The following is a 13401-nucleotide window of genomic DNA, read 5'->3' as shown; positions in this document are numbered from 1 at the left end:
TCAAATGTTAAAATAACCACAAGCACCAAAGCAGCTGTTTTGAAAATAGTCTGCAGATCACTTTCTTAGGTTTTTTTGAGAGAGTGTCTGATGCTGCTAAAAATGTCCATTCTCAATGTGCAAAACCACAAACTTTCTGATTCTTGATAGATTTAGAAAAAATAAATTCCAGTTCACATGCATTCGTATATGTATGTTTGCAAGTGTGTGAAAATCCAGAGGTCTGCAGCCACACCCATGGGGGACACCGAGGAGGAGGATTTGATGGAGCTGAAAGTTGTTTTTTCTTAGTCTTGTTGAGCTGACTTTGCAGTATCAGACTTGCTAAGCATTGTAGGATGTATGCGTTATGAGGCTTTGATTTATTTAAAATTTATTTTTTTTAAATAACTGGGGGGCGCTTTTGGTTTTATATGGGCCATCGTGTTTTATCAAGCTGAAGAGTAACTGTGTACTCCAGGCAGTGCTCTGCTCCGGCATGAGCTTGCAGAAGGAGGAGGAGCTGGCTTTGGTCTGTCATCCTTTGTCAAAAACTTGGGTTTGGTAATACAACTTGGCAGAGAATGTGCTAAAGGACTGATTTTGCTGCCGCTGAGAAGTCTGCAGACGTGGTGGCAGACAGGGCAGCATCCACTCCTTTGTCACAGCCTATCACTAGTTGCTGCGGGGCTCACCGAGGCCACCCCTGCTTTTGAACGGAGCCTTGTGCGGCTGTTTGCTGGGGCTGTGGGGCTGTGTCATTTTTACAGCAGCAGAACTTGAGCAGGAAGTGATTATTTTGTCTTTTAACTATCGCACCCTTGGAGCAGTTGATGCAGACATCCGTTGTGTAATCAAGGAAATGCATTTTTTTTTTCTTCAACATCTAGGTATTTACTTTAAGCCATATATATGCGTTCTTGCATTTAGTACTCCATATTTCACTTTGTGCCCGTTGTCTTTTGTCCTGGCACGGGGCTCCACTGAGTAGAGCTGAGCTCTCTCCTCTTTACTCCCTGCATCACGTGTTTGTACACGTTGGTATGTCCACACTGAGCTTCCTCGTCTCCAGGCTGAGCAGTCCTAACTCTCTCCATCTCTCCTTCTAACTCAGAGGCTCTCGTCCCTTAACCACCTTCATGATAAAGTTAAAATACCTGCCCTGGTTTCCGGGATATGCTATTACGATTCAACAACGTATGCTGGTTTCAATAATTATTGGAGAAAAATTGGAAAGCATCTCCAGCCTTGGAAGTCAGAGAGATGGGAGCCATAAACCAGAAAATGAGAGAAGTGGAGGTATCCTGCAGTAGCAGAGTGGGAATGTGTACTAAGATACAGATTGAAGAAGGTAAGAGGAAATGAAGGTCTTGCTGGTCTGAGAGAGCTGTGAAAGACCAGGAACAGCAGTTACTGCTGAATCTAATTTTGATCACAAATCATCCAGATATGTGCATGATAGGTCAGTGCAAGAGGATATCCTCTTCACTGTCTCAGTATGATTCTGTCATACATTGCATCCCACCTACTGCTCATGCTTCAGAAGAAGATTAAGTCATCAAAACAGTCTGGTTGATCCTTTACTGAAGTAAATAGTCCCTTCCTGGATTCAGCAGGCAACGAGATGAAGCCCTGAAGCATGTGGTTTCAGTACAGTCATTACTGTAGTGCAGATTTGTGAGTATTACCAGGATATGAGATAAATGAGAGATCTTGTGTCTCCCTGGGGAAGAAGCAGTAACCTTCTGAGGAGGTTGCCTGAGGAGAAGGTAATGTTTATCTGCCAGCTGGTGGTTTATTGCTTTCTGTACGCATCTAATAAGCTTTGCACTTGGACTGCATTTTTCTAAAATGGAAAGAAGGTGCATTCTGAAGGGAATATTGGGCTGATGCTCCACCTGAGCTTAAATACAGCTGCAGAGTTGACATTTAGGCAAAAGGCTGAGGAACTCCTGCAGCCATGGACCAGGGAGCCAGAGAGTGGATGCAAATGAGGAGGGGAACGGGCAGGAGAATTCAGGATATTTTCTTCTTTCTGAAGACAGATGAGAGAAGAGGAGGTGGTAGCAGTGCCAGAGGAGACCTGAGCACTTGCACAGCAGGTCTGAGATGACAGGATGCAGAACCTGCATGGTGTACCTTGGCTTTGGGTAGGCAATGACACATATTTTGGCTGATAAAATTCACCTTAGATTGGACATGCACTTAAGGAAGATGCTAGGGTTCAGTATGTGCAAGCATGCATGCATCAAAAGAGAGCAGGAAATAGCATGGGAGATAAAGTTTGAGGGGCAGCTTGATGATATGGGGTGGCCTGAGTGAGACTTACAGCCCTGGCAGAGGCAGACGCTGAGTAACAGCTGGGTGGTGAGAGCAGGAATCCTCTCACTGCTGCAGGGGCAGAAGGAATGAGCAGGGGAAAGAGAGGGACAGCTTCACTGCCAAGGGGTGAAGCACATACTGCTTATGGAGCCCATTCACTGTGTTTGCCGAGTACGGCTGGCTGTGAAGTGAAGAAACAGCTTGGTTCTGCCTGAGCTTTTGTTGCAATCGCAGAGGAGAGAATAGGAGAAGGTCGGTTTGACAAGCGTGTTGTGTTGGATCTGGGTATGGCTTGCAATGATGTTAGAGAGCACCATCAGAAGTTCAGTTCCTCTGAAAGACTAATTCCTAGTCTTATCCCTGGATAAGTATTGGTGAGCAATATTGGGTTCTGTTAATCTCAGACTGAACAGCAGAGGAAAGTCTTCTATTCGTAGTCACTGATTCAGAAAGAAGTGGCACTGTTTTCTGTTTGGAAAAATGACCTGACAGCCAAGCAAGCTGGGGATTGCTAGAAAAGTGTAGGAGTGCGGTGGAAATCAGCACAAGTCCAGCTAAGCTTCTTTGCTCATCATGCCCAAAAAACAGCACAAACTTTTCCAGACACGTAAATAGGAAGAGCAAGATATAAAGAAGAAGGGAAATGATGCAGTAAGGGTAAGGGGGAGATTTAAAGTTAATGTATTGGCTAAGGGACTGTGGAAGGAGAGCCAAGAATGAGATTTAGGTTATGGAAACAAGAACTACCAGAATGGAGACAGAAGCAAATGCAGAGTTTAATGCGCTTATTCCAGGAAGACTGAGATAGTTTCTCTCCCAGAGCTGCAGCAGAAATACCACATGTGCTGACTGGTCGAACAGCATTGCTCTTTAACAGATCTTTCAGTCGGTGGTGTATTTTGAAAACACACTTGTGGAATGTATGAATACACAACTAAATATATAAATAAGGAGCAACTTCAGAGCCATTGGTCTGAGTGTAATCATATGCAGAGCTTTAAGGAAAATGTTGAAGGGAACCACTGACCAAAATATGTGAGGGAATGGCCATTTGCTATTGTGCCACTTGGGCAATAGAAATAAGTTAGAGATGACAAGAATTGGTATAAGGACATTAAAGTGGTGCTTAGTGATAATAAGGACACTGAGGTGATGCCTTGCAGTAGCAACTTGCTAGTGTGCAGCAGTCCTTTGTGTGATCTGGGAGGTGGGGGAAAAAGAAAAAAATCTTGAGCTCTACGAAGACCGACCCAAAGTTCAGGAGCAACATCAGCAGGTGATGGGCTCTACATTTTTGTTCCTGTTAACAGTTTGTGCTCTTTTGGAATAGGTGTTGGTAGGAAAACAGTGATACATGCAGGGAGAGGTTGAGGGCTTCTCATGGTCTCTTCTGCTTTCATGTGGCCATTTAATTACAGTGCAGGAAAAATATTGGTCAGTTTTCCCTTCCTTATCCTTCAGCCAGCAGTTTCTCCTGCCCCTTTCGGTTCCACAGCACTTTCTTACAAGGAGTGATTCATGCATGTACTTTCACATGGAAATAGACCTGCGAGGCTCACTAAACAGTGCACCTCTCCAAATGCAGCTGGGCGCTGGCGTGCAGCATTTCCCCAAGTCCAGAAGGCAAATCCAGAAATATCCTCCATGGTGACTCAGCCTGCACCAGGGGATTCCAGCCTGGAGAACCCGAACGCAGGGAGTGCTGTGCTGGGGGCGAGGCACAGCTGAGCTGTCCAAGCAAATGTCTTCTGCAGGGACCTCAGTTCGGAGGAGACGGATGATGAGGGGCTGGAGCTGAGGATGTGGTCTGAAGCAACGCTGCGTCCCAAGCACACCCTTTTTTTCTTAGACTGGAGAAGATGCTCCAGCTGCCCGCAAGGCAGACTTCTCTGCTCAAAAGATGAGGATTGTTTCCCATGCCCGGGCAATGGCAAGGGCATGGATTTGCCAGAAGCTCTGGGCAAGAGCTTTTCCCAAAGGGGAAAAGATCTGTGCAGTTGCGGTTGTGATTCACGCAGTTTCCAGGCCCAGTGCAGTGGCTGGGCTGGTGCTGCCAAAGAATGTCTTCTGCTGAACTGTGCGGGTCATCACATGGTTTCTGCAGGGCCAGCCACTCGTCCTTGTGAAAGAGCACCTCTATGATCTTCCATAACAAGTGGGAATACGTGCTACTTGATTGAACAGAAATTATTCTGTTGAGGTATAGATATCCATTACAATGAAGACACCCACGCAGTAGTTACAGAAGTAAGTGCTCTGCACCACCGGGATTTCTTTCTGGGTTGGTTTTTGGCATCATTGCTCCTGGGCTAGTACAGAGACTCAGGCACAATTATCCACGGAAATTCTTTTATCTTTTCCCTCTTTCTATGAGTTGTGCTTTTATTGCTGTTTTTAAACACAGTTAACCCCACTTAACCTTTGTACTTACAGTACAGGAATTACTCCCAGTTAAGGCTCCTTACAGCTGAATCACTAGTATGAAATCAGCATCAGCACAAGGAGCTGCAAGAAGATATATAGATAGATAGATAGATAATTTTCAGCATTTTAGATTGGATCCTTCCTTAGCTAAAATGTCTGGAGAACCATAGCCCAGCAAACAGAGTTTTTGAACTGAAACGTGTGTGCCTGGGTAATATTATTATGTTTTTGGCTGTTCCACTGCAGTGGCCACGCAGGCGTTTCCTGCCCGTATTCCACTCGGAACAGCAGGAGCAATGTGCTATAAATTACGCTGTGTACGTGGCTGTGTGCTGCAGAGGAGCCCAGGCCAGGAGTTGCCTGTGCGGATATTTCCAAAAATCCTGGACCTGCAGGAGCCCGGCAGAGCTGCCTGCGCCACGGCTGGGATTTACATCAGGATGATGAGAGCTCGTTTATTACTGTGAAAACACTCTTTTGCCAAAGCATTATTGGAAGAAGAGAACGACGCAGCACGGAGCAGCAGGACAAAATTATATCTGGGCCATTTAGAGCTGGTAGTGAGGCTTAGGTAATATTATTAACTAGATAGTGCCTTTTTGGTGAAGCTTGTGGAGGAAAACCTTTGTATCTAATGGAACAACTGTCATTATTTCCTGGCTCAGAAATATTTCCAGTCTTCTGCAGCATCATATGCACTGGAGAGGTCTCGTGTATCTGCACAGGCAGTGAAAGGCCAAGGCTGAGGGGGCTTAAGGAGAGAAGAATGCAGAAAAAATAAGATTTGAACAGCAGAAAATATTTTTTCCAAAACTCCATTTCAATATTTTTTTTCTTTTATCACAAAGATTAATTAAGGATAAAAAATCTCTGAAATATGGATCATTTGAAAGAGATCAGCTGGGAATGAAGCTTTAGCAAAATTATCAGAAGGCTAAATACATCATTTATTTCTATGCCACAGCTGAGGTGCAATGAAAAATACATTCTGCTGAGTACTGAAAATTAAATTAAGTTATGCTCATGTGAGCAGTTGTATGCTGTTTGAGTGAAACCCTCGGGTTCTGAAACTGGCTAGGTGCTGGACCTTTGGGATGGCTGCTGTGGGGTGCACTTGCCTGTTGTACGCTGACTGCCACTCTTCGGCAGCTCCATCCTTCGAGACTGTTGGGGACTGTGGGATGCAGCTGTGTGAGAATTACAGGTGAAAACCTCGTGCTGCTGCTGAATACCACCTGTCCTAGGGCTTTGCCTCTTCCCCAGAGAGCTCTGATAGTTATGGGCTGTCAGCTTTTGCCTCCTGCAGACAGCAGGTGCTCTCCAGGCAGAGAGGGCATGGGTGTGGGAGCTGCTGCAAGGCCCCAGCGCGCTGGTGGGGAGCTGTGTTGTGTTTATCCTCCACATCCACATATTAGGATATTTGCACTGTTTAAAGTCACCGATGGCTTCCTCCTCTCACATAAGACAACCTGGCTGTTTGAAAGCTGCTCTGTCAGGAGCTGAACAAAGATGGACTGAGATTGCAGCTGGTATGATGATCAGCTGTTTAATTCCATGCAGAAGCCCCGGGAGGAGGATCTGCATCTAAGGAGAGCCAGGTATGGGAGTGTTACGGGTTGGTGACACATGTGTCTACCCCACCTTTGCAGACACCTTTTGGTGAGAGCTACAATGTGAAATGCAAGGATGAGTTTGAAGCCACGGCACCTGCCTCTCGCGTTCCCATCTGTCTGTAGCAGCTGGTGTCCTGCTGGCACATGTGTGGTGAGAAATCACCTTGTGGAGTGTGAGCACGGCTGTGTGTGCCCAGCAGCCCCTCAAGCACTGCATTTGAGGGCAGAAATTACACTCTTGTTTAAGTGCCAGTGATGTTTATAGAATACTTTTCATCTTTAACAATCTCAGATCCAGGCACCAGATCCAAGCGTGGTGCATTGAGCAGCGGGGCCTGCTCTGCAGGTAGTAAAGAGAGAAAATAATTACTCTGCATGGTTCATAAACTCTCTTTCAGTAGTGAAATGTACTTCGGGTACCCTCACCAAGGCTGATATGCTGGTATGTCCTCGAGTGGGGCAGGACATCAGGACCCAGTACCGACTGATGGAAAGCTGGGCCAGGATGTTCAGTGAGAGACACATGTGGGTCTTTGCAAGCAGTGCGACGTGATGCTGGGGGTGAGATGGAAGAGCAAAGGGAGAGGGCATGGAGCATGAAGACTGCTTGGCATCACTGCAAGAGGCAAAAGCGAAAGCATGGCCAAGGTCACGGCTCCTGCCTGATTTGTGTCCCAGAGCTTCCTGACTTCCCAGCTCAGCCAAGCCTTCCTAATGTCAGATTTCCTGAAAAAGGACAAATAGCTCATATTTGAGGTATGAGGCATGAGGGGAAAAAAAAAAAGGAGTGAGAAATACGACGCCACAAAACTTCCACAAACCATTGCAGCTAATAAATAATAAAACCAGAAGCCGAGCCAGAGTGAGGAGGAATGGAGCCCGCAGGGCAGTTGTGGGCTGGTGCAGCTGCTTGCTGGAGAAGCAGAGAGAAAAGGGAGAAAAGGGACCAGCAACATGAATTTATCAGACGAAAAATGTGTGCACACAGTGAGAGGACAGCAACGCAAGTTGTTCATATGATAAAAAGACACTAGGGACATCCTCCCTGGGCAGGACTCCCCACTCCAGTGCTGGGTCTGTCTCTGGGTTAGCCCGAGGCACGTGGCCAAGCACAGAGCATGTGTGGCTAGAGCTGAGCTGCGGCTGGTGGCTTCCATGGGGGCAAAAAGAAGATGGCTGGCTGTAAAGCAGTGTGAGGGAGGGAGGCTTGAGGACATGCTGGGCCCATCTGCATGTCACCTCATTTCCATTTCAGAACAGAGGTGAGGAGGTGTCTTGTGGAGCTCGGAGGTGGTTTTTATGTGAAATGTGAGAAATGAAGTCGCTCTCAGTCCTACACCCTCAGAATTATTTAGGTTGGCATTTAATCCCATTTGCGTTTTCCTGCCCACTATGTTCTGCTTTTCTCTCCGCTTTTGTAAGCAATGTGAAAGCAGCGCCCTGCAAACCACCAGGGTTACCACTTGGGGATGTTTGGACATGGAGCCAGGGAATGGAGGTTAAAAATCACAGCTTTGTGAATAAACAGACCCACTGTCATAGTGAGTCTCTGCCCAGCTGTTTGCAGGCTGCTGGCATGTTCAAGGATGTTTCAGTGGCTGATGATGACCCCTCAAAGCCCAGCTGGCTTTAGGTTTGGTGAGCTGCAGCACTCTTACCTGATCTGCCATTTCAGTTATTTTGTGCTCCCTCACAACCATCTTCTGTGACTCTTTGTTTTTCTCTCTGGCTCTGAGCCCCTCAGCAGGCTGCCTGAGCCCAGCAGAGGTGGAAGACCTTAAAGGTCCGGTGAAAATTCACACGAAATATGCACAAAGCTGGGACACAGGTGTTTCCCCCGCTCAATGCTCTGTTTTGCAAATTTGGCTGGCCCAGCTTTCTGGATTGCTTTGTGAGCCCATCTTCCCTATGGGACTCGAAGCCAAGCCAGGAACAAACAAGAAACAAAGATACACTGCAGTGTGGACACATGGCCTGGGGAACGTGGGGAGATCAAGGTGAGAGGTGAGATTGATACCAAAGCCTCGGGGATGTGGCTGAAAGGGCAAGTGGGAGCTGCTCAGTGCGCCAAGCAAGGTGCATGGTTGGTGTAGGGTCATTTGGTTTGGCTTCCTCCGGCTCCTGAGCAGGTAGGCTTCCGGTCAGCAAAGAGATGAATGATGAGCAAGGAAGCAGAGCTTCATTGGATGTCTTTTCCAGCTGGAGTTAATTTCTGCAAAATTGCATGGGATTTGTCAGCTTGTTGGCCCTCATCGCGCTTTGCTTGGCTCTTCTAGCTCCTCCATTTGGCCTGCAGTGGCCTAGCACAGTAACCAGAGACATACCTAAGGATTAATTAATTTAATTTAAATTAATTAAATCTACATTCTGCTGAGATGGAGCCCCAGAGACTGCTCACAGTGTAGGCACAAGTGGCGGGTGGATGAGGGGAGGACGAGTGCTCCTGGCATGGTGTCGGCAGGTTGCTGCCTTCCCTCCATCTGCAGGCAGCAGAGCCAGCCCAAGGCTTCCATGACTAATGGATTGTTTTTTCCTTCTGCCCAATAGCTCCTGTGGCAGTAGTCCATTCCTTTAGCGGGGAGTTGTGCAAAAACTGTGCTGAGTTGACTAATAAGGCAAGCAAGGCAGAGCAGTAAACAAATTGTCTTGTATATGTGGTGTCTGCCCTTATCTACCCCTAAATCCTTCTTTCCTCAATCTTGGTGCGAGCATAGGGCTGCCTTTTCCCAGGATGAGGTCTGCTGTTTCCCAGGTGCCCTCACTTTGTTATCTGGTCTGGAGACATGCAAAACGCCACCCAGGGCACCACACTTGGGGGATTTTCAAGCAGTTAAGTATTCCTGGGTTTTAAGTTCAGGAGAGAATTGATACGATTTAAAAGAAAACAAATTGGCCTTGAAAACAGCAGATTTAGGGCATATGAAGAAGCTCAAGGATTTAGCTAACTTGCATGAAAAAAAGAAACACTGCAAAAGAATAATACCCCAAAACCTTGCTGCAATCAGTATTAACTGCCAAAATTATAATCATGCAAAACTAGAAATCCCTTGCTCAGCTGAACCTAGCACACTGGTATAGCATCTTAAGTGAATTAACTGGCATTGGAAAGCTAGCATTTCTTATAAATGATAAACCAAACATTTTCTCATGTCATCCTGACAGTTTTCTTGGAAATCTGTGAATACAATGCTTACTCTAAGCAGCCGTGTCATCTGGATCAGCATTTTAATTTTCTGATGAGAAATTAGAAAAGTCAGTATTTGTAAAGAAGTACAAGTCCTATCATTTATAAAATGCTGTCTCTAATGCAGTCATAGATCAGCTATGAAGCGATCATTTAAAAAATATTATACCTGCAATTTAGAGATGTGCTTATATTGTACTGTGATTAACACTGTTATTTTGCTGCTCTTTTTGTTTGACTTTTATTTTTCCTTGCTAGTCTTTTTTGCATAGGAACTTGATTCGGCTGCACGCCCAAGAGCTTGTTGCACACCAGGAAGAGGTCTGGGGACAGACAGTCACTGTCATGAGACTCTTCACCATCTGCTTTGCAGCACTTTCAAAATCCAGCATAGATCTTCAGAATTAGGGTGCAATTGTCTTGCAGGGCAAGTAATAATCAGACACAGGGAAAGATAGCCTGGAAAAGTGATGGCTCCTGCGTGCTTGGGGCCCTTAGCTGAGGACTGTCACCATCAAATCCAGCCAGAAGTAACTGTGATGGTAAGATCCATGCTGTGGGGATAATGGCTTTGGGGCCCACAGTCCCTGTAGGCCTTTGTACACTTTCCAATATTAGAACTGGACAAAGAAAGGGGGAATGGACAGCGCAAACGTTATATTTAGTGTTCCTCCTAGTCATTCTAGACTGCAGTAGATAAGGCTATTTTGTTTGCCTGGCTTTCCTTGAGAGACATCCCTCTACTTCTACCATGAAAATTTGGAATTCTCAGATCCTGTCTGAAATCACTGAGAGTTCAAATTTTGATGTGTTGAGAAGCAACAAACTTGCCTGCCTATGCCATCTCCTTTTGGCTGGGTCTCATGATTCCCAGCGAAAGGCCTTTGTAGAAAGCTGGTAGGCAATTAACGCCTGTCTGACAAGCACAGCAGGACAACACCGTGTGCACAAACAGGAAAATGCTGATCAAAGCCATTTGGGAATATATAACGTCATTGCCAGCCTGGTCTTGGGAGAATTAGGAGTTACAGACGATGAGTAGTTAGGCCTTGGAAGTGGTTTCTTGTGACCTTCAGACAAATAGCATGGCTGTCATCTAAAGTCTGTGGTTAAATGGTTTTCCACACAATATGTCATTATGAAGCCAGTTTTCATCAGCATCAAAGACAGGCCACTAGTTAGTTGATTACCCCTCTGTATCTAATAGGAGAGGTGTCCTCCAGAACATTCCCTGTCCTGAGTAGCTATGAGAGCTCATCTCTCATGTCTGCGTCTCTCAAACCACAGATAATAAGGTTGAAGAGAGAGAGAGGGGCAACAGAAAAACATCAAAAAGGCTTATGATGTGACTTGGGCGGGCTCTCATCTCTAACCTTCTAATCAAGAGCAGTCCCACAACCAGATAGAGGTCCCAGAGCAATGTGTGAGTGAGCTTGGTATCCAGTGCCTGTCTAGAAGAACTGATGAGGGTCAGGCTTTGGGATCAATCCCTTTTACATCTTGAAATGGGAAGAATTAGCCATGGAAAGGGAAGCCCCAAGGCAGATCTTTCCTGTGTGAGTTGTGAGTGGTGAAAGCTTGGGATACAGGTGCCCACTGAGGGAAGAGGCAGTGCCTGGGGTACAGCACAACTCAAATATGTGTTGGGACTTTAATTCCCAGAAATATAGGGAAAAAAAAGGAGAAGTAACTGCAAACTCTCAAGAAATGTGAAAGATCTTGATGTCTCTCTTCTCTGCTGTATTTCAAGAGGTGGCAGATTATACAATGTGCTATGGACCAGAGGGACTGTGAAGGTACCAGTGAGACCCTGATCACTGTTGAGCTGGTGCGTAACAACCATAAGCACTGCCCAAACAGCATCCACCTCAGCAAAACCACAGTGAAAGGATGGACAGGCCCTGCTCTGGGGCTCAGCTGCATGGAGAGGAAGCTACATGAAGGAAAGTGACTTTGGTTGGCTGCACTTTGAAATCGTTTCAGGTATGAAAGAGCTCTGTGCAGGAATGAAGGATGGCCCAGTGGCCAGTAGTGCTGGACCTGGTGGTCCTCTGTGTAGGCTTCGCCTCCTGGCAGCTTGTTGAGTGTTTCAGCCTGCTCGTACCCATGTCCTGCACAGCACTGCCATCTATCCAGGTGTGAACAAACGTCAGCACAGACATCTTAAGATACCCCTTTTCCATGGCGTTGGGGTGGCACGGGTGCTTTGCCTTGCCAAAACAGCTTAGCTATAGCTGTTAGTAACCATGAAAGATTTAAATGTAATTCCATACCCATGTACTTTGTCACCACTCAAATTAGAACAGTTACCCTATACAGGGACATGAGAAATCACAGGTTTTTAAAAATACATGGTAATTAAAACTCTTAGAAATATTAAACATTTTTATAACCACAGCTTCCCAGTCCTCCAGTGGGATTGCAGAGTTGGTAATTTAAGATGGAGTGGGGGGAGAAGTCACGCCTATATTGGAAAGTTAATTTGGTGCTGAAGTGCAGGAATCCATCCTGCATTATGAAAATTGTCAACAGCTGCTGCTGAAGGAGGCAGAAACAGCTCTATCCCACTTGTCATACAACTGTCCACATGGAAACGCTTATTTGGGAAGAAATAATTGAGAGCTTTAATATGATAATCGCTTTAGATTTGCCTCAGAATCAAGAGGTCTTTCTCCTTGGAGGCTAAAATTTTGCATTAAATATTAACAAAAGAACAAAAGCAATTTCTGCTGAGTGTCTGCAGTGCTCTCATGCAGCAGCAGGGAAGACATTCCCAGGAGCAAGGGCAGCAGGGAGCTGCGTGCAGTGGGGCTATGACCTCAGTCGTGAAGCCAGCCTGGCTCAAGCAACCTGGAAATTAAAAGGGGGGTTCTGGAGCAAAGGATGATAGAAAGCTGGCCTGTTTCCTCAGAGGTTTGTAAGCAAAAGAATACTTTTTGAGGCTGAGTTCTTTGTGCTGCTGAATATGTCCATGTGCTTATGATTTTGCACACGTTCAACACTGTTATGTCTGCGTTGGGATTGTCCCCTCTCTTCCTGCTCTTGCTGCTTGGAGGAACAGGCAGTCATTAATAATTCAGGACTGCAAATTGTCCAAAGACTCTTTAAGTGCACTGATGTAACTCAGCAGATAGCAGGATGTTTCTGGCCAGAGTGGCCTGCCTCCTGGAAAGGTTAGAAAACCTTGTTTCCACCCCTGCCTATCTGCTTGTATCAGATGGGAGACCTGTTCTGTTCTGTCCCATTCCTGCTCTGCTCTCACCAGATCTGAGCCCTAGATGCCTTTAGTGAAGCACTCATAATACCGGCAAAAGTAGTATTTAGAGAATTAATCGGTAATTGTGTTTTAAATGCATGTAATCTGTTTGCAGGTTACAAATACAGAGGTCATATTACAAATATGGTGGCCACAGAAAACAGTAACTTCTCTTTGAGCAGCTATAACTAAATGGGAGAAGAAGTAGGATGAAGGGCTTTTGAAAAAAAATGCTTCTGAAAAAACTGTTACATAGCAAAGAATTGAAGCTAAGGGCAAAAAAATTGGGTATGCCATCTACCTAATGCCTATAGCAGAGCCATGGTTTCTGGTATTTAGAGCAAGGGATTCAAATAAGTATTTATTTATTGATTGAGAAACAACCCAGTATTCCTCTGACTCACTATTGGTTTCCAAATCTGATTTAAATAAGCTCTTACAGTATATAAATCCAGACAAAATGTCATTCACCATATGTTTATTACTAGAACTTGGCACTTGCTTGCATCAAAGTAGTTTTCACACACAGGCTGTTTGTTACAAAACCTCTGCGAAGCAGGTATAATTAGCATTAGCACTTTAGGGGGAAAACTGGGGCTGAGAACACAGAACATAATTTCCTT

The sequence above is a fragment of the Numida meleagris genome, chromosome 4 (assembly GCF_002078875.1).
Source record: "Numida meleagris isolate 19003 breed g44 Domestic line chromosome 4, NumMel1.0, whole genome shotgun sequence".
NCBI lineage: Eukaryota > Metazoa > Chordata > Aves > Galliformes > Numididae > Numida > Numida meleagris.
This window is presented reverse-complemented; position numbering follows the sequence as displayed.